Below are 27,559 nucleotides of genomic sequence, written 5' to 3' on the forward strand. Positions count from 1 at the left end.
GGCATTGCTACCAGCCAAAAAGCAACAAGGGATCTCGGAGGCAGCAAAACGGCCCTGACTTTTCTCTATCCCAACACTTTCCAACAGAAATATAACGTGATCCACAAACACAGTTTTAAGTTTTCCAGCAGCAATATTAAAAAAGTAAAAAGAAACAAATGAAATTCATTTTAATAACACTGAATTGAATAAATCCAAACTTCTATCATTTTTACATGTAATCTAATATAAGAACGGTTGTTCATAACATATTCTATATTTTTTTGGCTTACTGGATCTTCAAATTCTTCTGATATTTTACACTCAGAGAATCTCAATTAGTCCAGTAAACTTTCTATTAGAAATATTTGATCTGTATTCAGATTGCAGGAAAATTATAGTAAACAAGGTAGATTCACACACCCAAGCAAGCTAGTCTAATCATACTTCAAAGTTTCCCAGTGACTGAATCAAGCATTAGCTTTAAAATGTGTAAAGTAAATTAAATGAAAAGTTTCGTTCTTTCGTCACACCAGTCACGTTTCAGGGCTGAGTAGAAATACATGACTTGCGGCTACCCTATGACACAGCACAGCTAGTGCTGCAGTTCTCACGGGGACCAGGAGTGCCCTCCTAGGGGCATTCTGGAAATGTATGGAAACATTTACTTCCCAGTACTGTACTCACAATGACTGATATTTAGTGGGAGGCCAGGATGCCGAACATTCTGCAATATGAAGGGCAGTCCTGCCCAGCAGAAAACTGTCCCATACCCCAGACGCTCGCATACATAAAACACCTGTTTATAACTGAATCTAGAATCTGTTCGTTTGTGTGCTTGTTGGTGTTAGTGGGGAGCTCGGCTTTAATACATTTTGGGGGACCGAAAATTCAAATAAACAAAGGGAAGTTAGTGCTTTACTGTCATCAGAGCTCTGCCAAGCGTTGCCTACCATTTTAGAAAATCACTTCACAGACTGAAAGGCTGCTCCTCCCTCAGACGGCATGTGGAGCTGTCACATTCACAAGGGTCCTAGACATAGGCAGAACATCTGACCGCTTCATCACATCTAGGGACATCACACCCAAGCATTTGCTATTGTAATACATAGTATTTTATTATCAACCACTTTCCCTTTCATTCTATTCATACGCAAGGTTTTTCAAGAACAAGGGTGTTGTATTGGTTTTTGAAGTCCTATTTCTAGGTGGATTATTGAATCGACTAGTTTCATTCTAGAATAGTAAAGGGGTGTCGTGAAATAAGCGTTACTGAAAGCACACCTGGCGTCTGAGGCCCCGACAATCACTGCTCCAGGAAGTGTGGCTAGGTCCAGCAGATGAGGGCTGCCACCTGCAGGGAGGGAAGCGAACTGAGGCTGCAGCCACGAACCCTCGAGGAGAGAACATAGGAGGAAAGGGCTGCTTCAATTTAAAGAAATAGGCACTTTGCACCTCTGAGGACGAAAGTCCTGCACTTCTTGAAGATAAGGCTATGGAAGTGACCGAACAACCACGGGTCTGCTCCCAAGCCATTCACAGCCTGTACGGGAAAGTACTGCATGTGGGTCTGGGGGGTGAGGGTCAGGTCAAGTGGACAAGAATGGTCCCCACCCGCTGCAGACCGCTCTGCTGGCAACTTGTTCAGGTTAGTTGATGTAGGAAAATGTAACAAGAGTGCTAAATTTTATGCACATATATATTTTTTTCAAAATTTATATCAACTTAGAAAATCTATATAAAAACTTAACACAAGTGATGCATGAATACAGCCTCTTGTAGGATAAATTTTAAAAATTAGAAAGGTATAAAGAATAAAACAAAAGGTCTGCTTTGTTCTTCCAAAAAAAAAGTAGCTATTACTGTAAGTCTCGAATATGGCCTTCCCAACACTTTATGCATTTATATACATATGTACGCAAATACAAATAGATGGCTTTGTTGTTTTTAAACATAAATGAAATTATAATGTATACATATAGGCACATGTATACAGACACATATGTGTATATAACTCCATTTATATTCAAATATATATATATCAGCAGTTTAACAACTTGATTTAATTTAAAAATATATTTTGGACATCTTTCCATGTCAATTCCTAGAGGTCCTTCTCATTGATTTTAAAAGTCCATACTAACTCTGTAAATCATTCATTCATTCTTCAACAAATATTTATTAAGCACTGACTATATGCTTGAAACTATTCTAGGTGCTAGGGATATAACAGTAAACAACAACAAAAGCCAAAAAAAAAAAAAAAAGCAAAAATCCTGCCATCAAAGAACTTACATTCCAGTGGCAAGAAACAGACAACACATTTAGTAAGTTAATAATATATAGTACATGAAAAAGTGGTAACAGCTAAGAAAAAAATAAAGCAGGGTAAATGGGATTGGGCATACTAAGCTCAAAGTGGGGTAGAATGTAATTAAAAACAGAGTAGATAGGGGCGCCTGGGGGGCTCAGTTGGTTAAGCATCTGCCCTCTGCTCAGGTTATGATCAACCAGCATCTGACTCCTTGCTCGTCGGGGAGTCTGCCCCCCCCCCATGCTCGTTCTCTCTCAAATACATAAAAAATCTTAGAAAAAAAAAACAGAGTAGATAGAGCAGGCCTTAGTGAGAAGCAGGCTTGAGCAAATGAGGGAGGGAGCTATGAGGACATTGTGAAAAAGAGTTTTCCAGACAGTAGGAAAAGCCACTATAAAGGCCCTAAGATAGGATTCAAAGAACAGCAAGGATGCTACTGTAGGTAGAAAGGCAAGAGAGGAAGCAGGAAGAGCAAGTCGAAAGTGATTGCAAAAATCTATAAAAGATGCAAGTGGCTTAAGATCAGGGTGGTGGCTGTGAAGGTACTGAGAACGGTCAGAACGTGAACATATTTTAAAGGTAGAGTCAACAGGATTATTCACGTGGGGAGTAAGAGAAAAAAAAAGAATCAAACATGATTCCAGTGTTTTACCTGAAGTACCTGGAGATACTCCAGTGCATTAACTGAGATGTACCTGTTTTATGAACTAACATTTAGGTAATTTGTGGGTTGGGTTTTCTCTGTTATAAATGATGCTACAAAGATTATCCTCTTACATGTACCTTTGTGCACACCCCGTTGGGTTTCCCCTGAACAGTCTCACTTGTCTCTCACCTTTGGAATGAGCTGATCTAATCTCACGAACCAGGGAGGACAGGTGCGTGCTCAAGATGCACAAGGGAATCGGGGAGCTAAACTACATGAAGCATGAAGAAAAGGCAGTCTTTTCTCTTTTGTACTTTCCCTTTCTGCATCATCCCATTCCCCAATTAATATTGCACATGATAAAACCAAATAACAGCTAACATTTCTCAGCACTCAAGTGCCAGGCACGGTGTTAAGTGATTTACAAGCAGTATCTCCCCTTTACCCTCCTAACAACACTATGAAGTAAATCTTATGTTATGTCCATTATATAGATAAGAAGTACAAGAATTCCTTGGAGGGACTGAATATTTCCCCGTGGTCACACACTAAGTGATGGAACTTGGATTTTACCTGGACAGTCTGACCCTGGAGCCCACATCCTCAACCAGCTGGACTATGCAACATTTAAGTATAAATAAGTTCCTATATTATCCCTGTGATTTTTTTCCCTAGCACCAGCAATTCCATTTACAGTAAATATTATTCCTAGACCCCTAAAAGGCAGTGCAGACTCATGCAAAGGGCATAGGCTTAAAAGTTAACTCCTTCTGGTCGTGTGGTCTTGGGTAAATTGCTTAACTTCTCTGAATCTCAGAAAAGTGCGTCAGGACCCTGAGAAAATGAGATGTAGTGTGGCTAATTTTCTACAGGGACTTGTGAGTATAAAAACCTCTTAAAGATTAATATAACAATGTATGCTAAATATACTTCAATATTAAAAAAAAATAAAAAGAAAACTCTTAAGGATTTTAGATCCAGGTATCCTGTTTGGGGCTGAAGACTGGGAATAAAGTTCAGAGTCTCTACTGGTGGAATCTAGAGCATTCTGTTCACTCCTTGAGGTCCCCCTGTTATAAACCAATTTCCTGTGATATTTAGCACCCTAATGTCCCTTCTTCACAACCTCCTCCCGAACCTGTGTTCAGAGCTGTCCCTGAAGGCACTGCAAGATTTCAGGGCCATGGAGAGGTTTGCCTTAGAGTCAAAAGATGAGAACTCTTATCCCAACTCAATCCATGGAATTACTGTGTGACTGGTACAAGCCCTTAGCACTCTCTGGGCTTCGACTTCCTCATCTCTTAAAATGTCAGTTGACTAAATAAACTCTAAATTCTCTCTCAGAATGAACATCCCACAACTCTATCTCTAGTAGTGATGAAAAGATGGGAAGGAAGAGAAGGGTGGATATAGTGACCATGAAGAATCTGGTTTCCTTCCTATATTTACTGATTTGGCAGAGGCCACAGCTGATTGCCTCTCTCTGGAGTAGATGTGCAATTGTTGTTCATGCCGCAAAAGCCATTTTTTGCCTGAGGAGACAAAATGTCCTGGGAAATTTCATAAAAATTGTTCTTAAATTGTCTAAAGAGCTACAAATTCACATCAAGCAGGGCATTACATGAAGCCCAAGATCCCAAATGTTGCCTGTCTCCCCAATGAAAATGTCTACAACACTTCAGAGATGTGTCCTGGGCTGCTTGGTTTAACAATCAATTGTGTCAAAGGCCGAAGAGCACATGGGGCTGGAGCTGAGTTAGGTCTGACTCCAAATCCAGGGAGCTGATTTGTATGTGAATACGGGTCTTTGCCCAGAGGGGTGTTAGGTGCTGAAAACAGAACTCTGGGAGGATTACATCAATCCCCCCAACCCAGCCCAAGGCCCCTCTATCCCCCCCAGGTCAGACACGCACTCATACACACAAACCCCATGTCCAGCTCACTCCGAGAACAATCACTACTGAGCAAACAGGGTGCTAGAAGGACACCCAGAGTAGGAGCCGGGATACTGTGGTTTTGGCCTGACAGCTGGTGGATCTGGATCCCGGAAATTGTCTTTGGGCCTTACTTGCACTATTTGTAAAATGAAACAGTTGGATGCGACCTTGTTAACTCTGACAATCTATGATTCTTGCCTGACCCACTGAGGAGCTCTGCTGGCTTCTTCCAGGCTCTACCAGGCTCTGGTAGCTACAATTTCCCAATCGTGGGAGGATTTTTTGAGCATCTCTTCCCCCTGTTCCATGTGGTCCTTGCAGGAGGCACAAGACCCCACCACCCTGGCCACAGTGATTGGTTCAAGGTTGAGCAGGTGAACTCAAAAACGATGTATCAGATACTCACCTCATCTTCCTGTTACCTATTGCCCTGAAACTTAATACCTTTAAATGGCAACCACCTAATTCTCTGTTGTGGTTCTGTAGTGGGGCTTTCAGTCATGTGGAGGCCAGACTGGGCTGGAACATCGGGGATGCTCATTCACACCTGGCCTGCTCACTCAGGGTGGTTGCTGGGGCCGGGCAGCAGCTGAAGGCTCAGCTGGGACTGCTGACTGAGCATCTCACTTCCTCCCCACAGTCTCTCCATGTGGCCTGGGCTTCTTAGGGCATGCCAGCTGTGTTCCAGGAGGGAGCATTCCAAGCAGACAAGTCCCATTTTGCCAGCAACTAATCAAGCTTCTGTTTACATCATGCTTGCTTAAGTCCCATCAGCCAAAAGAAAAAAAAAAAAATCACACATCCAAGCCCAGTCACTGAGGGACGGCACAATACAAGAGCATGAGTACCAAAAAGCATAGTTCTTCAGGGGTCACCAGTGAACCAATAAATTTCCTTTCATACTTATGCTGGTTTGAGTTACTGTCACTTGTTGCCAAAAGACTCATGATTAATATAGAGTTAAAAGATCTGAATTCATGAAAAGTACAGCATAGGAAATATATTCAATAATATTACAATAACCTTGTATGGTGACTGCACTTGTGTTTAGTATTTCATAATGTATATAATTGCCGAATCGCCATGTTGTATATCTGAAACTAATGTCAACTATACTTCAATTAAAAATAAAAAACCTTAGCACTATTTTTAAAATTTTTTATTTAAATTTAATTTAGTTAACATATAGTGTATTATTAGTTTCAGGGATAGAATTTAGTGATTCATCAGTTACATATAACATCCAGTGCTCATTACATCATGTGCCCTCCTTAATGCCCATCATCCAGTTACCCCATCCCCCACCACCCTCCCCTCCATCCACCCTCAGTTTGTTTCCTATGGTTAAGAGTCTCTTATGGTTTGCCTCCTTCTCTATGTTTATCTTATTTTATTTTTCCTTCCCTTCCCCTATGTTCATCTGTTTTGTTTCTTATATTCCACATTAGAGTGAAATCATATGGTACTTGTCTTTCTCTGACTTATTTCACTTAGCATAATACCCTCTAGTTCCATCCACATTGTTCCATATGGCAAGAGTTCATTCTTTTTAATAGCTGATTAATATTCCATTATACACACACACACACCCCACATCCTCTCTATCTGTTCATCTGTCATTGGACATATAGGCTCTTTCCATAGCTTGGCTATTGTGGACACTGCTGCTATAAAAATTGGGGGGCATGTGCCCCTTCCAATCACTACTTTTGTATCCTCTGGGTAAATACCTAGTAGCACAGTTGCTGGGTCATAGGGTAGCTCTATTTTTAACTTTTGGAGGAACTTCATACTTCTTTCCAGAGTGGCAGCACCAGCTTGCTTTCCCACCAACAGCTAACACAATTTTTCTTTAAAGCCCTAAATTCAATTCTTGTCCTTACCACTGCACGACCAAAAAGTTACCTGCCTGAGATTCAGCTTCTTCATTCTTAAAATGGAGAAAATATCCCGTTCAGAATACCATTATGAAAAGTAAGATGAAAGGCCTCAGAACATTTTATAAATCCAAACATACTGTACAAATAGATGTGCTATACAAATAAACATATCACGGTGACGATGAAAAATGACAAACTGAAAGTTTAATTCAATTCAGTTTGTTATCCATTCATTTCACAAACAGTTCTTAGATACTGGTCAGGTGAATGGTACTACTGTAACTGGCTGGCTGTGTAGGGGGAACACGTCCAAGCTCTAGAAGATTTTAGAGTCCAATAGGGAAATAGGTATGTACAGATATAATATCCACCCAAGGCCAAAAAAACAAAATGCTACCTTAAGAGGGGAATAAATAAAGTACTATGGAGAGAGATAGAGGGAATAAATCATTCTGAGCTGCATGGGGACTAGAGAGGAAAATGAGGACATCTTAGCGAATATGGTACTTAACCTGGGCCATTAAGAATGTGTTGGCTTTTATACACATAGAGAAGGCAAAAGGCATTTGGAAAGCAGTCACTAAATGAACAAAGGCTGGGACACATAGAAGTATCATGTATGTGTGTGTACGGACCGATAAATGAACAAATGGTCTTCCAAGAATAACACACAGTCCAGTGTTTCTGCAGTAAAGGGAATATGGGAGTGCATGGTGACACAGATTAGGACTACAGACCAAGGATTTTGGCATTTATTTCAACGGGGAGTCACCGAGGATCCTAGAATATAATAGTGACAAGATCAGAACTGTGTCTTGCAAAGTTCGGTCTGATAGTAATGTGGGATGAACCTGACAATGATAGCTGTACTCTCCTTTAGAAGAAGCCCTCCCTCTCTCTCAGTCTATGGAGTGTTGGTGGGCCTGATACCCTACTCTCACATTCTACTCAAGGGGTGGTCAGATGAATCAACTTGGCCAATGCGAGCATTTCATCACTCTAGATCACAGTGACTGGTTCAGAGAGAGGTACCCGATTCAACTTGGATCAATGAGATTGTCTCCTGGACTTGTCCCCATTGGGATTATTAATGTAGTATTATGTAATGCTGAAGTTTATGGTGACCAAGAAAGCATGCCTGAGAATGAGGCTAACAGGGAAGAAAAAGAGACAATGGACAAAGCAAGTCAATGACCAATGGCTTCATTTGAGTTCCTGGATAGAGCTATCCTAAAAGTAATGCACCCCTGAATTTCCAATCACATTAGAAGTGATACAACTATATTCAATTTGAATTGGTTTTCCATTTGTAATGAAATGATTCCTGACTTAATAGAGTTGGGCACTACAGTCATCTCTTAACAGTCATTCACTCATTCACTTAAAAAATATGCTCAAATGCCTACTATATGCCAAGTACTACTGTTGGCACTAGAAATAGAGTGAAAAATCAGACAAATATTCCTCCCTCATAGAACTTACATTCTGGAATGGACGAGGGGGTAGATAAATTAGAATTATAATGGGAAGGGGGAGGATCCTGGAGGGCTTCATAGGTCACTTTAAAGATTTAACTTTTGGGTTTTTTTTTTAAGATTTTATTTATTTATTTGAGAGAGAGCGAAAGTGAGAGAGATCACAGAGGGAGAGGGAGAAGCAGATTCCTGGCTTGGGGGAAAGCCAGATGTGGGGCTCGATCCCAGGACCCTGGGGTCATGACCTGAGCTGAAGGCAGATGCTTAACCAACTGAGCCACCCAGGTGCCACTTAACTTTTATTCTAAGAGACAGGAAGCCATTGGAGTGTTTTAAGCAAAGGTGGGGCATACACTAATGCAGATTTAAAAGGATCACCGTGGCGATCACACCAAGTATGAAGAAGGAGGGCATGAGTGAAAGCAAAAGGCCAGTTAAGAGACCATGGAAATCAGGAAAGAGAATGGTAGCTTGGTCCCTGGTGGTAGCTGTGAAGGTGGGGAGACATGGTCAGCTTCTGAATCTATTTTGAAGGTGAAGGCCAACAGGTGTTGCTGATGAATTGGACATGGGGTCATATAAGGGAAGGAAAAACAGCAGAGAAGACTCCAACATTTTTACTTGAGCACATCAAAGGACAGAGTTGCTATTAATAGATACAGGGATACTGAGAGAAGAGCAAGTCTGGGGATGAAAGTCAGGAGTCTGTCTCCATCACATTAAATTTGAGTTGCTAGACTTCTAAGCGGAGACGTGGAGAAGACGTCTCAAGTTCAAAGGCAACATCTGATTTGGAGGTATACGTCAGCACCAATCTCAAAGAAGGAGCAGAAGAAGCTTCAGCCTCGTGGATAACGAGGGGAGAGACACTCCGGCTGCCTTACTTTTCCTGTCATGTCCTCTTTCCATTTATAACTGTAATTGCCTGGCAAGGCAGAGAGCTCAGATGTGTTTTCTTCCAGTCTCAGAGGTAGATTCTATATTCCAACAATCTTATCCAAGAATATTTTTTTAAAGGAAAAATTTCCAGTTTAAAGTTACACTCTAAAAATCCAAGAGAATATGAATGACCACATGCCAAAAACCAGGAACAAACCTACTTACCAGGAACAAAGTTTCCTAGCCGAGACTTCTGGGGGGAAACCTGAAATTCCTGGGACGGACACAAGGAGGAGCAAGACAGGCACACAGAGCAGCACAGGGGCGACAGGTGGCAGAGTAGGTGTCGATTCAGAAACCTGGTGGGTTTCATCAGCTGATGAATACTGAAATGCTCTGATGATTTTTCAGCTTAAAATAGGAACAATGAATATGGAGGGATCTTTTAAATGTTAATAGAAGCAGTATTAAAGAAGAAAATTGAACCTATTGTTTTGCAAACAGCTGGATCTACTAAAGCAAATTCAGTGTGTATTTCTGAGGGCTCCTTTCAAAATATGCTTAATTATAATAAGCAAAAACTCCAGGGAGGCACACTATAGGGAAAAGACCTAGGGATTAGGAATCAGAAGATCCGGCTTCCAGCTCCAGCTCTACGGCAAATCCCTGACTTCTGAAAGCCACATTCTAAAATGCAGGGTCTAAAATCAATCACACTTGTAAAATGGAAGAAAGACAATGTGCGTAGTAACGATGGACGCAGAAGCACTGAGAGCTACGACTTGCAGACACCGGACTAGGTCCCTGAGGGGCGCTGTTGTAAGGCGTCCTCACCAGGGGGATATCGGAGGTAAGGTTGAGAGCTTTGGAAGATAAGAGTGCGGATTCAAATACCAACTCTGAATGACCGTGAGTAAGTTACTCACCATCTATCTCTGCACTCAGTTTCCTCATCTGCAAAACAGGGATTACAGTGCTTCTTATTTTATTAAGAAAGTTATCAAGAAGATTAAATGTGCCATTAGATGTGAAGCACTTAGCACAGTGCCCAGCACGTAACAAGTACTCAATAGTTACTAGCCTTTATTGCTATCATGTATCATTCTTGTAAGGCCATGGAGGTGTGTAGACTTGATGACTGTCACGTAATCGCTGTCAAATTAGAGTGAATGAATAACTTGTCCAAGGTCACACTGCTGCTAACTAATAAACATCACCAGTAAGAAGTTAAGAATGTGGAAGTGTTAATTATTTGTTTTTTGTTTTTTTAAAGATTTTATTTATTTATTTGACAGAAAGAGAGACAGCCAGAGAAAGAGGGAACACAAGCAGGGGGAGTGGGAGAGGAAGAAGCAGGCTTCCAGCAGAAGAGCCTGATGCGGGGCTCGATCCCATAATGCCGGGATCACGCCCTGAGCGAAAGGCAGACGCTTAACGACTGAGCCAAGGAGCCCCTAATTATTTGTTTTTTGCATTTGGAGGGGATTGGGTCTCTTTTTCTCCCTAACTTTGAACTCTCTCCAGGCACAAGCCTTCCCCCCATTCTGTTCCTCAGCAGGCATGCTATTAACTTCCATCTCTGCAGCTATTTCTATCCGAAAATCCACTTTTCACTTCCATGTCACATTTTCAGAGAAGTCTTTCCCATTAACCTAAAAGTCCTCACTACTCCCATCTGAGAGTCCTATTAACATTACCCTGATTTATTTTCTTTACAGAAGTTATTAGTTAACTTGCTCATCCGGTTGTTGTCTATCTCTTCCTACCAGAATGTAAGCTCCTTGAGGGCAAGGATTTTGACTGGCTTCTTAACCTTTCCATTCGCAGTGCCCAGAATAGTGCTTAGCACATAGCAGATGCCCAGTAAATGAAAGATGAACAAATGACTGATAACAATTCTCGCCACCTATCTGAGCCTTCTCACCCTGATTTCATTTTATGTATATAAATCCTTTTCAGTTAGTCTTCTGTCTTAGATTCATGAGCAAATGACCAAAGAGTTGGGATAAATACTCCTGCTCCTTTTACTGCCCTCTCCTGTGAATTTACAAGGCTAACAGGACAGTACAATCAGACAAGATTTTCTCCTCTCCTGGAGGCTGGTGCTAAATTGTGAGGATTAATGAGATTCCCATTGCTCTCACTCATTCTAAGTGTCATGCCAAGGCCGAACCAATATTGAGACTCATATTGTACATAGGAGTTCATTTCATTCCTACGCTGTTGTACCTGCAAGCAGAGTCTCTGTCAAGTTTGTTTTAATAACAGGGTTCCAGAGGGAAAATGCCAACTGAATTCATTACTAAAATAAATCGAAACTACACAAGCAGACTGGAGGGCAAGAGACATCCAAGAAACTTTATCTTCTCAAACTCGGGGGCCGATCATAAATTGACAGCCACTGAAACACATGCTCTCACTGGAAGATCAGGTCTTCTTGGTCAGCACCCCCAGACCACGGCTTGACCTTTGTGGATCTAAATTAGTCTCTCCATTAACCAAGCAAAGAGGATCTTGTTGCCCACAGATGTGTTTTTTCCTTCTTGACAATAGTTTCCCCACCGTCCATAAAAACAGGAGATTAATAATGACATAATAATCTACAACCTACCACCTCTCTACTAACCTCTGTTGAAAAGCCTTGGGTACAGTGCTGACGATAAGTATACTTCCTATTTACACTCTAATGGGGGAAAGGACACAAAATACATATAAATCAATTCATTATAAATTGTGAGAAGTGCTATGGCTGAGACCAAGGGACCTACTTTAAGATTTAAACGAATATTGAAAGGATAAGAAGGTAAGCCATGTGAGGGGTGTGTGTGTGTGTGTGTGTGTGTGTGTGTGTGCGTGTACATGCATGTGTCCATCAATAGCCACATTCCCATTCTGTGGATGAGGAAACCAAAGCTCTGGGAGGTTAAACTTCCTGCCCTAAATCACTCACTTATTACAAAACAGGTTTTTTTTTTAATTGAAGTATAATGAACATAAAGTGTTATATTAGTTTCACATGTACAATATAATGATTCAAAATTCTAGACATTTCTCAGTGCTCATCAAGATAAGTGTACCCTTATTCCCCCTTATCTATTTCCACCAACAGTGCATGAAGGCTCCTTTTTCTCCACATCTTTGCCAACACTTGTTATTTCTTGTGTTTTTGATTGTAGCCATTATGACAAGTATAACATGACATCTTATTGTGGTTTTGATTTGCATTTCCCTGATGATGAGCAATGTTCAGCATCTTATCATCTGTCTGTTGGCCACCTCTATGTATAAAAAAGGGTTTTGAAAGCCATTCAGTCTAGCTCCAAGTTATACATTCTTTGCAAGGTTCTATGGCATTTCTTGCTTAAATCAGAGAAGATGAAGGGCTGACACTTAACTAGGGGAAGAGATTGTTTCTTTCCCTGGTTGTCCCCTGCACATTGTAGTAATTGCTGAGTGAGGTTGCTGGGTTAGCCAAAGCAGCAGCTGTAGGTTTACAGTTTGGAAAAGACCTGGCTTAGTAACAGAAAGGAGGTAGGAGGAAAGGGAGACAGAAATGAAACAAAGACAGTATGGTCAAGAAAAGCTCTACGTGGAGAAAATGTGACTGACAAGAGACCTAAGGAAATACATATGAGATAAAACATTAGAAAGAACGAAGGCGAAGGCGAGATAGCCAATTCACTCCTCCCTTGAGAGTACCCTCTGGGCAGTACTTAGATACTGGCTGAATTTCAAAGTCTATTTCTGAACTCCCCCTCTGATCCCTAGCCAGCCTATTTTGTCCCATTCTCTCCTTTATTTACTCAAAATGCTCAAACTGTTATTCCAATGCAAGGCACCGACAATACAAAGATAAATGAAGTGGTCGGTGACTGTCTTGTCTAAAAGGGGGTCACTTCTGGGGTGCCTGGGTGGCTCAGTTGGTCAAGCGTTTGACTCGATTTAGGCTCAGGTCATGAACTCAGGGTCAGGAGATCAAGCCCCATGTCAGGTTCTGCGCTGAGCGTGGAATCTGCTTAAAATCCTCTCTCTTCCTTTGTCCCTCCTCCCTCCCCCTGCATGCTCTCTCACATACATACATACATACATACATACATAAATAGGGTCCACTTCTGACTCCTCAAGTTGGCCAGCAAGTATTCAAGCCAGGGGCCCTAATGAGTTTTACCAACGTTGGTTGTCAGTGTTGTCTTAGGCATTATGCCATCTCTAAAAGTAAAAAAGTGAGTAACAGCATTCTACTCACCAGAGCTCAGGGCCTAGTGAAGGAGACAACCAAGATAGTTACAACCAAGAGGGGCAACAGTTGTGGGAAAAAGAAGTGTCAGAGGTCGTGGAAGCTGAATGGAGGGTTCTTATACCTGACCAGGAGTCAGGAAGGCTTCCTGGATGAAATGTGCCTTCTTTGGTTCATTCAGCAAATAATTCTAGAGTCCCTGTTATGTGTCAGACATTGCCCTAGGTGATGAAGATACAGTGATGAACAATAAACCTCTGACATCCCAGAGGGAGGAGAAGACAATAAACAAATAATAGGCAAATAAATCATTTAAGCAATCTGACAGATGGTGTTAGGTGTTGTGAAGAACACAGAGCAGAGTGAAATGAAGGAGAGGATAGGCAGGGAAGCTACTTTAGAGTGCGTGGGCAGCAAAGGCACCCAAGTATCAAGACAAGCCAGCCATGTGAAGACCTGGAGGAAGAGCATCCAGGACAGAAGCCAAGGCAAAGGCCTGCAGTGGGGACAAGCGTGGCCTCTTCAAGAAACTGGAGGAAGGCTAGTATGAGTAGAATAAAGTGGCTAAAGACAGAGTGGACAGACAGGAGATGAGGTAGGAGAGATAAGAAAGGCCAATTCCCAAGGGCCTGGTGCAGATTTGGAATTTCATCCATAGAGCAACAGGAAGCCACTGAAAGAGTTTAAGAAAGATACTGATATGCTCTGACTCACATTTTTAAAATGTAACTTTGGTCAACTGAATTGTTCAGCACCCAAGATTGTAAGCATTTATCTTTTTTCTAAATAAACTTTTTATTTTGGAATAACTTTAAATTCTTAGAAAAGTTACAAAAATAGTACAGAGACTTCTTATACTCTTCACCCAGCTTCTCCTGTTAACATCTTACATAACCGTGGTACATCCAGCACACCGAAGACACTGATGCTGGTGGATTGCCACTGACTAAACTACAAACTTGATTAGAATTTTACCTGTTTTCCCACCAGTGCTCTTTTTCTGCTTCAGGATCCAACTCAGGAGAGCATGCTGCATTTAGACCCAGCCTCTTTTAAATATTCTTTCTGTATTTGAGGAAATACCTCAAGCTAGCAAAAGCTAGAATCAGCTTCCTGGTTTGTCATGAGAAGCCCTGACAGATAAGGGGGAATAGTGGCCTCAGGCAGGCTACTTCTGGAGTTACCCGGAGTCACTTAGGCAAGCCATCTAGGCAAGGGATGGAGGAGCCTCCCCAAAAGAATGGGCTGGGAGTGAATTTAGTCAATATATTCACATCTATTACTGTCACCTCACAAAATAAGGGTAATTTTAATGCCTCCAAATTAGGAAGAACAGGCTCAGAAGAGGCATTATTTCTACACTGAATAAATTAAGCTTTATGACAAAACTAAAACAACGTCCTAAATTTTCTTATTTTTGTCTGAGAAGAATGACATTTTATTTGGACATATACCTATCCAGCCCTACAGAGTTTCATCTGGGGGACAGCTGCCTCAAAAAACCAAACCAAACCAAAACAAAACAAAAACCAAAAAACCTACATGGGAATGCAAACTGGTGCAACCACCCTGGAGAACAGTATGGAGGTTCCTCTAAAAGTTAAAAACAGAACTACCCTATAATCCAGCAATTGAGCTACTTGGTATTTACCCAAAGGCTACAAAAATACAGATTTGAAGGGGTACATGCACCCTGATGTTTACAGCAGCATTACCTACAATAGCCAAACCATGGAAAGAGGCCAAAAGTCCACCAACAAGGAATGGATAAAGAAGATATGGGACGGACATACACACACACACACACACACACACACACACACACACACACTGGACTATTACTCAGCCATCAAAAAGAATGAAATCCAGCCATTTGCAATGACGTGGGTGGAGCTAGAGTATATTACGCTAAGCAAAATAAGTCAGAGAAAGACAAATACCATATGATTTCACTCGTATGTGGAATTTAAGAAACAAGACAGATGAACATATGAGAAAGGTAGAAAAAGAGAGAGTGAGGGAAACAAACCATAAGAGACTCTAAACAACAGAGAACAAACTGAACAAACTGAATAAACGATGGAGGGAGGTGGGTGGGGGATGGGCTAGATGGGGGATGGGTATTAAGGAGGGCAGTTGTCCTGTTGAGCACTGGGTGTTATAGGTAAGTGATGAATCACTGAATTCTACTCCTGAAACAAATTTTGTACTGTATGTTAACTAACTAGAATTTAAATAAAAATTTAAGGAAAAAGAAAGCATAGAAAAAACCCAACTAAACCTGTGGATTTGTAAAATTATAATTACTTCATCAGCAAACACTTCCTGAAGACCTTGTATACTTCAGGCACTATGCTACCCTCTTGAGACAGATGTTTCCTGACCTACTCGAGCCTGTAGCCTGTGCGGACATCAGAAGAGTCCTGATTTGAGAAGCATGCTATGGACCAAGAAAGACCAAATAACTAATTGCAGAACCTGTTCAGAGATTTATTACTAAGCCGATGGAGAGGGTGATTAAAGGCAACGAGACACTGATGTAAAATGAGCGCAACAACTGGGAGTGCCTGGCAGGAGATCCTATCTGGGATGGGAAGGGTGGCCACTCCTCTTCTTGGGAAAAAAGCCTCCTGTGAGAGGCGAGGTTTCCAGTATAATTGAATCAGAGGAAACTAGCTTTGAGGCAACTTCAGTTGTGTCCACACCTAAATATGCAGCCGTCTTTCTTTAGTGCAGTATCTCTTCCCTACTCTTTCTTGATCATGTCAGTAGGTCTAAACAGGGATTCAAAGGTTAGAAAACCTCCTGCTAGGAGATCTCAGACCAGAAGATAAAAATCTTGATTCTAGTCAGGATTAAAAAATTAATAACAAATATTATTGAGCTCCTACAATAAGCACAGCAGATCGAGACGAAGAGCCACTCGGCCGTCTCCTCCCCGGCATCACAGGTGAAGACCAAAGAGCACCAACCAGCCAAGTGATGCTGGGGCCACCAGAGCAGCTCTGCTCGCGGCCAGCCCTGAGTGTTCGGGCGAAGCTAGGCCACTCACAGCTGGGCTTCTTGCTTCCTTTTCCAAATGCCGTAACCCGAGCGGCACTGGTTAAAGAGTGGCTGGGAGGCTTCTTGCATTAGGATCTTCCGAAGTGCTTAGTTAAGAAGGAAGAACGGTGAGCCCCTCTCCCAGGCCTCTTGAATCCGAATTTCCAGAATCTGCATGTTAGATAAGCTCCCCAAGTGACACTGACCTATCTGAAACTTGGAGAACGGCTGTCCTAAGGGCCCATTACCGATCTTTGGATGGCCATGATGAGAGACAAACGAAGGGACGATGCAGACGACTGGGAAAAGGTCTTGTAGGCCGTGAGAGGTGGAGGCAAGAGCAGGGGTAATTCCCACTACCATTCCTGTGCCCTGCTTTGTATCCTTTTTCGGTGATCTCATATGGTCTGCGGCTGCTCTGTAAACCCTATAGTTATTGTTATCGTGTGGCTTGACCCTCCAAGGTTATTGTCCACCTTGATTCTCTAGAGCCCTTTGGGCTGAAAACTTCGAAAGCCAGATACTACTCTCAATACTGTCCAACTTTCACATAGAAGATTCCAGACAACCTCAAGCCAGTGAGTCCCACTGGTTAAGAGAGGCTCTAAAGGGGCGCCTGGGTGGCACAGTGGTTAAGTGTCTGCCTTCAGCCCAGGGCGTGATCCCGGCGTTATGGGATCGAGCCCCGCATAGGGCTCCTCTGCTGGGAGCCTGCTTCTTCCTCTCCCACTCCCCCTGCTTGTGTTCCCTCTCTCGCTGGCTGTGTCTACCAAATAAATAAATAAAATCTTAAAAAAAAAAAAAGAGAGGCTCTAGAATCTAGACACTTAGAGGGCTTTGTCTTTGGACATCTTGTGCCTCAGCTTCCTCCTCTGTACAGTGGGTTTACTACCAGAACCCACCTCACCGGAGTGTTGTGAGCCGCAAATGAGAGCATCTGTTCAAACTCTCAGAGTGTGCCTGGAACACACTTCATGTGTGATAAATGTTACTTTAAATGTACAACCAGTCAAAAATACTGCCCCCCCCCACGGGGAAGTGATCACAGCACACTCAGCTGACACAAGACACCATGGAGGGGTGGGAAAAAAAAGAAAGATGAGCTTATTCACAGAGAACTGATGATGCTGTGTGGAGAATTCAAAGAGCTGTGCATGGCTGCGTGAGAGCGACGGAGGAGAGGAAATGGGGGGGCACTGCTCAGGGCCCCTGCTTGTGCTGGGGTGGAAATCATGTATGATGCAAAAGGTAAAGGAGGGAAGTGAGAAATCCATTGTGCGTGCGTCTGTCATCCTGGATGAGCAATAGAGATCATAAGAATTCTCAAGACCAGGCTGCATCATTAGATGAAGAATAAAAAGGCTTATTATTAGGGGAAATTGATGCTTTGTGAAAGCAGAACTTTTAGAACAAAGAGAATCAGACTGACATTTTGTGAAGCTGGGAAAGTGCGTTTCAATCATGATCGGTTACAGGCCTTGGGGTCTTTTGTTTTATTGTTCTCTTGTCCCATTTTCTCCCCCAGGCTCCAGACTGAACCCTGGGGGGTGAGGAGAGTATGAAAAAGCTCTTGAAGGGAGGGATTAGGGAGGGGGAGGATTTCTTGCCCAGGAAACACACACAATCTATATTTTGAGGCTTTATTTGAACTACTTAGAAAATACTTCAGAGGCACCCTTACACTTTTTGAAGGAGGCAATTCGGGGGGTGGAGAAGGGCATGGAAGTAACTATTAGACCAGGATTTAAACATAGTTCAAATGAAGGTGACTGACTGTGTTACCTTGGGGAAATTACTTAACCCCTTGAACCTCAGTTTCCTCATCTGTAAAATGGGGTGGAGATTATAACCGACCTTACAGGATTCTTGTGAAAAATGAGTCAAAGTAAGCATAGGATGGTGCAGAGCAAGTCCTCAGAGAAAGGGCACTCTCCTCATCGATGTCACTGTTGTCACCATTCCTAAGAGGTTATGGGAACAACAAAGGAACCCAGCAAAAAATTAAGCTGTTCCCTGGCTTAGAATCATAGAAACCTTCAGAAAATACACAGATCACCCGTTTCAACCCTAATAACAAGCGGAGCCATCACCAGATTTATTTGGTAAATCTCCTGTCTTTTTTGAGAAAGCAATTATTTCCAGAGCTGGAAGTCCCTAGAGTTCACATCTCTTTTAAGTTACAGAATTGTTCAAGACAGACCGACTCTCCACAAATTTTGCCTCCTGCCCCCACCCCATCCCATCACCAACAACCAATTCCTGAGTCTCCTTTCTTCCCCAAAGTTGACCTCCAAGGCACAAATGGCTCAGGAAGGAACAATTCCTATTGTTCTTTCTCAGGTGTTCCTGGTTTTTTTAGCCCCAAGTATTGGTGTTTTCCATGTTCCGGTTTGTGGACTGCTTTGAAGATATTTTAGAAAGAGGAGAGGTGTGAGAATGAGAGTAAATGTGCAGAAAATAGTCAAGGACGATGATCCAAAAAAGGAAAACACATCCTCCCACTCACTCACTGAATCATTCTGTGAACTCTCATGGAATCCCCACTATATGGCAGGCCCTGTGCTAAGAGCCTAGAAGTTCCCAGCCTGGAAGGTAGACAGCAGTAAACAGCCATAGTAGTAAAGAGGGAGGGGAACCTGTCTCACCCTAAGGTTTGGCCCAGTGATGCTTTCTGGTAAGATTACTGGACTTGTGTCCTGTGAACTGGCCTCAGAAGTAGGTAGTGATATCCCAAGATACCTCTGCGTCCCTCAAATGGCTCCATGCCTGAACTCCCTCATTAGTCTTCATTTCAGAATACAAGACCATCCCTTCACTGAATGCCAGAAGACTGCATCATCAGCTATGCCAAAACCACTCTCCTTAATTCCCTTAACAGAACTTAACAGATTACAAAACATTTTTATGTTTATTATCTGTTGGTAGTACAGGTAGTTTTGTCCCCATTTTACACATGAGGAGGTTAAATAATTAGCCTGTGGCCTCACATTTCTTTTTATTAACGTGTCAAGTTTTTATTTAAATTCTGGTTACTTAACATGTAGTGTAGTATCGGTTTCGGGAGAATTCAGTGACTCATCACTTCCATACAACCCCCAGTGCTCATCAACACAAGTGCCCTTCTTAATCCCCATCACCCATCTAGCCCCTCCCCTGCCCACCTCCCTCCATCAACCCCCAGTTTGTTCTCTACCATTAAGAGTCTCTTAGGGCTTGTTTCCCTCTCTCTCTCTTTTTCCTTTCTCCTATGGCCTCACATCTCTGTGATGTGAGGTGGCGTGGGACTTGAACCCAGGTCTTCTGACTCCCATCTAGTGTTCCTCAAAGCCAGCCAGGACCGTCACTACTTCCTGGCACCTAAGGTGAAGGCACTCTTTCCTCCCAAAAACAGATACATCATGCTTCTGATGGAGAAAATGAACTTGAAATAGAGTTAACGTCCCACCCTGCATTCTTCAAAGAGCTCCAGGGAAGGAAGCTCTGAGAGTGCTGCCGCCCTCTGATGCTCACAGCAGAGACCGCCCAGTCCTGCGGGCACCGGGAAGAGGTCAGGGTCTCAGGGAACAGCTAGTAAAAATGACCGGTGCTTACCGGTTCCTGGGTGCTTACCACGTGGCCAGCAGCGGGCAGCAGGCTTTGGCTACATCACTCAAAGTCCCCCGTCTCACCTGCCGCCACCTGTACAACCACAGTCCCTCCCACTGCCATTATTTAGGGATTTCTCCCCACCCAGAGGGAAAACCCCAGGAACAATCCCCTCATCTACATTACTATCTACTACCCACCCACAAGTTTCTATAGGAATTGCCTTGTCATCCCATGGATGCTGTGGCCTCTTTTAAAACACCACTCTGCGTCCTGGGATGCTGTCTCCTGGGATGGCTAACAGACTTGGGTTCTCTTAGGGTCTCACTGTACACCTTGCCCCGAGTTGGCCGCTGAGCCACTGAGTGTCCCACATCTCCAGATGAGAAGAGATCCTTTAGCTCATGGCTCTACCCCCTGCCTCACAGGGACTGAGAAGTTCTGGGGGCCAGGCAGGGTCGGATTCCTCATAGAACCTTCCACTGTCCTTGTGTTCCCATTTTTCCCCAGGTCCCATGCAGAGGGCTCCTCCCTTTACTTGTAGTCCAAAGCTATATAACAAATTGGGAAAAGTTGAGAAGCAAGGCCCCACACACCAAATGAACACTGCTGGAGAATTCTGTAAAAGTGACAGCTCAGGGAGGGCATGCGGGAGTCGGTGCCAGCCCAGAACTCTTAAAAGTCCCCCCAGAGCAACAACAGCTGTCATTCACCCAGTCCTCACATGCTTACCTAATTATCCCTCACGAGTACCCTTTGAAATGAGTACTGTTACTGCCTTCAATGTAGATAAGAAAATGGAGTTCAGAAGGTCACTTGATGAGGTCACACCCCAAGCTACAAAATGAGGAGATGGGCCCCATCTCTCTGATCACAGAACCTAGACTCTGAACCCTCACATTCAACACGCAGCCCCACCCCTGGCTGTTTTTAAAGCTTTGCAGATCCAGGTAGCATTTCTTGCAACTCCAGTGCTCTGCTGAGCAATGACAAAGGCGCATGTAAGTATTGGGTAGGAGGGTGGGAGGGAGGAGGAGAAGCTGTTAATTTTAGATCTGTAATTCAGACTGCTCATTAAGTGGCACAGGTGTCACCATGCCCCTTATCTTGGCCATCCACCTTCCGAAATAAAAGAGTCAGGGCCTATGATTTCCTTAGTGGAAAGATCCTTCTGTCACATACTTAAAAACCCTGAGGATGATGAGACTTTTTATAAAAGACCAAAGGAGACTCTGGCATGTGGAAGTGTCCTGTCATTTTCCCCAATTTCCCCCAAACATGTCCTCAATACCTAGTAGAAAGCAACAGGAGAACATTTCAGAAATTTGTTTTTTGAGCCTGTCATGCCTCAAGGGGACCAGACTGATAAAACTGCCAATGGATTATTGTCAGTCTGGGCCCCTCATTCCTGTGTCTGGGTCCCACAGATGTCCCTAGCAGAGCTGACTTGTAAATTTTTGCCCCCTAAAACACTAAATTCCTCCTCCTCACTACCTTTTTTTTTTTTTTTAAGATTTTATTCATTTATTGACGGGTGGGGGGAAGGGGCAGAGGGAGAGGAACAAGCAGACTCCGTGCAGAGTACAGAGCTCAACGCAGGGCTCGATCTCACTACTCTGAGATCACAACCTGAGACGAAATCAAGAGTCAGACGCTTAACCAACTGAGCCACCCAGGTGCCCCCCACTACTTTTATCAGTTCTACATAAATTGAAAATTAAGTAATTATTTCACATAGCAAAATAAGGACGCTAAAATTAGAATTCTGCCCAGCTTGTCCTATCTATAAGATTGCCCCTGCCCCTAAAGACAACGATGATAGTAGCTCACATCCATCTGGTGTTCAATGTGTGCCAGGCACTGTTCTCCAAGTGTGGCCTGGGAATTGGTTCGAAATGCAAATTTTCAGGCCCCACCCCAGACTTACTGAATCAGAACCCCTGAGGACAACGGAGTCCTGCAATCTGTTTTAACAAGCTTTAAATGAATGATTCTGGTGCCTTCTGAAGTTTGAGAACCCTGCCTTACTTTACTGAGTCCTCACAAACACTTTAGAAGGTACAGGAACATTGAGCATTAGTTCCCATTTTAAAGAGAAGGAATCTAAGTCTCAAAAGTATTGAGCCATCTGTCCAGAGTAAGTAGTAACACAAGGACTGGAATGCAGGTCATTCTTCTACCCTAAATATGCTTCCCTACCGGAGAAAAGGACACATGACAGAGAGTCAAGGAGACAAATGGCTAGTCCCCTGGAAACCAATTAAACGCAGCTTCAGTCCAGGGCTGGGAAAGAAATTAACATCTGTGGAACAGCAGTTAAATGCCAGTCACGATACATAAATACCTCATCTCATTTAATTCTCACAAAAGCTCATGCCAGGTAAGTATCCTGAAATCAGACCAGGTAAGGTAAGCAACTCTCGCAAAGCAAGGTGCAGAGTAGAATCTGAATCCCACTTAGTCTGTCTCTAAAGTCCTCCCAGCCTTCCTGGAGCACACATACACGTTCAGCATATTCACACATGTCCTCATGGCCAGGAGACAGAAAACCAAGGCTGAATGCATATGCAGCAGCAAATGAGATCACCCTGCTCCAGGGGTGAAAACCACCTTGACAGCAATTGTGTGGCTTTCACAGCGCCATCAATCACCCCGTCTGCTCCTCCCTCCCTTCTTCTGCTCTCAAACACCACAGACTTTTCCCTTTCACCTCCTGAGACAGGGAAGTCAAGTTCTCACCAAACTGAACATGCTTCTGCACTTCCTATTAATTGAGTACTCATCTACCTTTCCACGGAAGCAAGGCCCTTAGTGGGCAAGGACACCAGCGATGATATGAAATACCAGCTGGAACCCTAGCGATAGGGAGGATTATCATAATGTCATGGATGCCTTTAATCAGCTCCACATACAGAACACATACACACCCCCGAAACTGGTGTGGAATCTACCAGGAAACTTCCAAGCTGATGGCTTAATTAACTTGCAGGCTGTGTATATCATGTCATGAAATGTCTCTAAAATCTAAGAGCACAGGAAGGTATAAAACTTGGAAACTACAGTTTCTCAGCCATCATTTCATAGAGGTTTGTTTGTTTGTTCTTAAGTTCATTTATTTTTAAGTAATCTCTGCACCCAGCGTGGGGCTCAAACTTACGATCCAAAGATCAAGAGTCACATGCTCTCCTAACTCAATTAGCTAGGTGCCCTTAGAGGCTTTTTGGTTTTAAGAAAAAAAAAAAAAGTTACTTTCCCTTTTCACTTAAATACACAGTATTTTCCCCCCTTGGTTCGTAAAATCGAGGAAACATAAAATGAAAACTCTGGATGGAAATATTTGTTGGCATAAGTATATAAAACATCTCTAAAACCTCCCTAGCCTAAAACCCGCACATGGCTCTCAGGGGCTTTTACATGGAGCCCAGACATCCCAGACTGCTTCATCAAGCCCTTGTGATCACGTGACTCCCCACGCTCCAGTCCCGAAGCCTGACACGCCCGGCCCCAAACTCAGTGTTCACGCTATAGGGAATACAGGGTGTTCCCAGAAGGTTCCAGGGCCCTCACACCTATGGGTCTCTCAGCAGGGAACCCCGACTCAGCCCAGGTGCCACCTCATCAGAGAAGCGTTCCCTGACTTCCAGGAGGAATCTCCCACCGCACCATGTGCTGACCCACCTCACACTACTTCTCACCCTATTTTGTGATCACCTATTTACTTCAGTCACCTTACAAGTCGCAAGCTCCAGTGAAGGTAACCTGTGGCCCAACACCATCCACACACATAGGAAACACTCCAAACACCTTTGTTGAATGAACGAGTGAATGAGTAAATTAATAAACGATAATCCCTTACGCATTTTCCCACAAGCTCCGGATACACCAGGAGAGAGATGATTGTTCTCTCCCGACATCTTTAAGACGCTGTTTCCACTCCCAGAGGCTCCTCTAGTCCAACACGGTCAGAAGTATCTCAAGGCCCTACTCCAGAACATTATCTAGATGAGCCCGTTATCATTATCTAGATGTATCTAGATGAGCCTAGGGGTATCCACCGAATTCAAGATTCTTGAGATCGGTGACAAAACCAAAGGTAGGCCAACTCCCGGAACTGGTTCTAGTCTGAACTAATCTGGAAACTCACTTCGGTGCAGAACTTCTGAGCATAAGGCCAGTGTAAATGTGTTTTCAGCATTTGTATTTCCTATTACAAAAGCGGTAGACAGAAAAGAAAGCCCCACTGTAACGCTCTGCTGTCCATAAGGGGCCCTGCGGCTACAACCTGGAGAGGTGCCAGGAGTCCAAAGACCGGGGTGGGCGGCCCGCGCCCCCACCCGACGCCTTGCGCGGGAAGGCCTGGGATCCTACCTGGCCGGGAGCGGGACCGGCCGCACGCGCTCCGCATTCGCAGGTCTTGGACGCACCGCTGACGGCGGGGTCCGGGCAAGAGCACGACGCCTCTCGCTGACCTGGGCCCAGACACGCCGGGCCTGCGCTCTGACCCGCCGACCCGTAAGGGCCATTTCCAGTTCGCCCTCCCCCGGAAGGGAGTGTAACGCTTAGCGGAGGACCCACCGAGGATCCTGGCGACCTGGGCGCCGCATCTATGAGTTTGTCATCTCAGGAGCTGGGGCCTTTCCTGAGCAGGACTCCTCTCCAGACAACAAGGGCAGAGCCGTACCTCTGATACCCAGAGAACATTCGGGAGGAGTTACTGAGTGACATGGTTTTGGCCCCATTCCCAGGTGTGGGGTCCTCGAGCCTCGCTGTGGCCCCTGAGCACCCCTCTCAGCTCTTGCTGAGCCCCTACTTGGGCATCTCTGCTATCTGCTCGAAGTCGGAACCCACTGAGGTGGCTGTTGGGGCCAGAGGAAGGTGAGTGCCCGCGGAGGGTGGGAGGGGCTGGGGCCAGGGCTGTGGGCCCCCCTCCACTTCTCAGTCTCTCCCTTTATGTCGCTGCTGCAGCGGCTCAGAGTGGAAGTTCGAGGTTCCACCTTTTATCGCCTTTTCCCGGGACCGCCAGGTCTTCAGCCAATTGTCTTCTGCTTTAGGGACCCATGGCTGGTGGGGTCAGAAGCAGGGGATAGGACTTGGCCTGGGCAGCTAAGACTGCCAGACCGGGGGTGTCCTTGACAGGGGCATAAGAGCCGCGTGAGGCTTGTACTGAGTGCCTGAGGGCAGGGTGCGTGGGGAGGAGAAGCTAGTTCTGTGGAGGGTGGGTCAGTTGCTCTAGGCCCAGAGGTTGGGGCACTGCCAGGTGTGCTGGGCTGCCAGCGAGAAGCTCCTTCCTGGCGGTGGTCACAGGCCAATGGTGAAGTCTCCAGGATTCTGAAAGGAAGCATGTTTGACCAGGGCCCTTTCCTGGCAGATCTGATGGTCTTCGTTGAAGGAAGTGGATACTCCCCAAGCTACACCCTGTTTCTTGGTGGGGCAGTCATGGCCCCAGGACCAGCTGTGGATCAAGGGGCTTGTGAGGCTCAAGGTTGTTCCCACGCGGCTCAGGGCCCTGCTAGATACAGCCCTATTAGGAGATGCCTCCTTACTGGAGAGCACTGTCGACCTGCACGTTTCCAACAGCCACCCACTCTCCCTTCCCTCCACCAGTACAAGGCCTACCTCCAGAACCTGGTGGAGGAGTGAATTTCTAAGTCAGTGGGGAGGTCTGAACCCTCACTCCCCATTGTATAGATCCCTTGCCCCTCATCTTGACCAATAAACTGGTTCTTGCCATGGTCAAACAAACAAAAACACCCTCAAATATAAAGCAACGTATAGATAGTACAATGGAAGACCATACTCTGGTATTACCCCAAAATATGATTCGCCAAGGATAACCATTGTAAGAGTGTTTTAGAGGTTGATAGACAGTGAGCCTGCAAGACAAATCCAGTTCACAGATGACCACTTACAATATATTTTTTTAATATTTCTAATTGTTGCCACAAAATAAAAATCAGGAGGTTCATGTAGCTGAAATATTTTCATGGATCTTTCAAGGTGGTGGAGAAGTAAATAGACTATCACAAAGTAGCATGAAAAGTACTATGATTTATAGGTTTTCAGGAAAAATCCAAAGATCTGCCAACTCATTAGCAAAGATTAGCTGAAGCTGAGTGGTGTCAGTTGCTTTCATGTAGGGTGTGTTCTCAAGGTTGTCACAGTCCCTACCTGACCCATTTCTAAAACCAGTCTGGCCCCCTTATGCATTTGAGTTTGCAGTCTTTGATGTCTGTCCTTACAAAATGCTTCTGAAATACTATGACTGTTATGAGCACTGCCTACAGTCTTCCATTATATCCATGTCAGTGTATACAACTACCTATTTGTTCCATTGTATGACTACATTATGGTACATAGAACCAGTCCTTTCCTGCTGGATATTTCGGTTAGCTCCACTTATCTTCAGTTACAAAGAGCAGAACAGTAAATACCCTTGTTTATATCTTTGCATATTTTGTAGGCATTTCTCTTGACTAAAATTCTAAATGGGAAATTACTGAGTAAAAAGAACACACATTTAAAATTTCAATAGAAAATGCTGAAATGGTGAATCTGGTTTAGAATCTAAGCTTCTTTTAGTCCCAAGCAAGAGACAAGGAGTGGTTGAGTTTGGAGAGTGGCAACAAGAGATGAACTGTCCACCATACTCCATACCCCAATACTCCTATTTTACCCCTAGCTAATGGCTACAAAGATAATATTGGAAATTTGCAATGGAGAACTAGACCTAGCAGGATACATCTATTTTAGAATTCTAGCTGAAAAGTTAATTCAGTCATAAATTGGGCATGAAAAATAAATGAGGTAAAAAGTCTGGGTATACTTTCGAGATTCTTCATTTGTTATTAAAAACCAAAGGACTTTTTATCCAAATGTATTGACTAGTTTTTAGTTTTTTGGCACTTCTCATTATTTTATCTAAAAGGGACGTGCCGCCTGTATTCCCCCCTTTTGCGTTTCAGGCTTACTTCCCTTTCTGTTTCTAATAGATTAACCTGATGTTACTGTGTGAAGACTGCTTATGTTTCCAAGGTTTGGGCTCTCCTGAGTGGAAGTAAAGATAAAAATTTGCAATCAGAAGTGTAATAAAGTATTAATTAGATTAGCCTCTTTTTTATGAGAAATGCAGCAAATGGGATGACTTGATGGCTAACAGTGCAGACTCCCTGGACATAAGGCCTGACTTCCCTAAACACTGGCTGGGGCAAAGCGTAACCCTCTCTACACCTCTGTTTCCTCATCCATTAAGATGGGAGTAATAATAGGGTTACAGTTCCTTGCGCAGAATCTGGCACAAAATAATGTTAATTGTTATTATTTATCCCAACATAATAGCCAACCCCACCCCCTCTTAAAGTTCTACAGGGTGCTGCAGTGCCCAAGACCAAATAAGCCTCTGGGCAGCTGCCCTGTGCTTTGACAGTCATGTCATGGCCAAATCGGAATGAATAACTCCAGGAAAATAAACCAGGAGTTGGGCTCAGTTTTAAACTATACTTTAGATGCAACATGATAGATAATGAGAGGCCTGGTAAGAGAATAATAGCTGACCTTTACTGAGTACTTACTCTCTGTCACACTCTTT

At 43.8% G+C, this 27,559-nt stretch overlaps 1 pseudogene; it reads left to right on the top strand.

Moving 5' to 3' along the window:
- Positions 1-24,924: 24,924 nt before the first annotated feature.
- On the top strand, positions 24,925-25,614 carry LOC109490475 (annotated as a pseudogene).
- Positions 25,615-27,559: the final 1,945 nt, after the last annotated feature.

The sequence above is a fragment of the Ailuropoda melanoleuca genome, chromosome 3, assembly GCF_002007445.2.
Source record: "Ailuropoda melanoleuca isolate Jingjing chromosome 3, ASM200744v2, whole genome shotgun sequence".
NCBI classification, from domain to species: domain Eukaryota; kingdom Metazoa; phylum Chordata; class Mammalia; order Carnivora; family Ursidae; genus Ailuropoda; species Ailuropoda melanoleuca.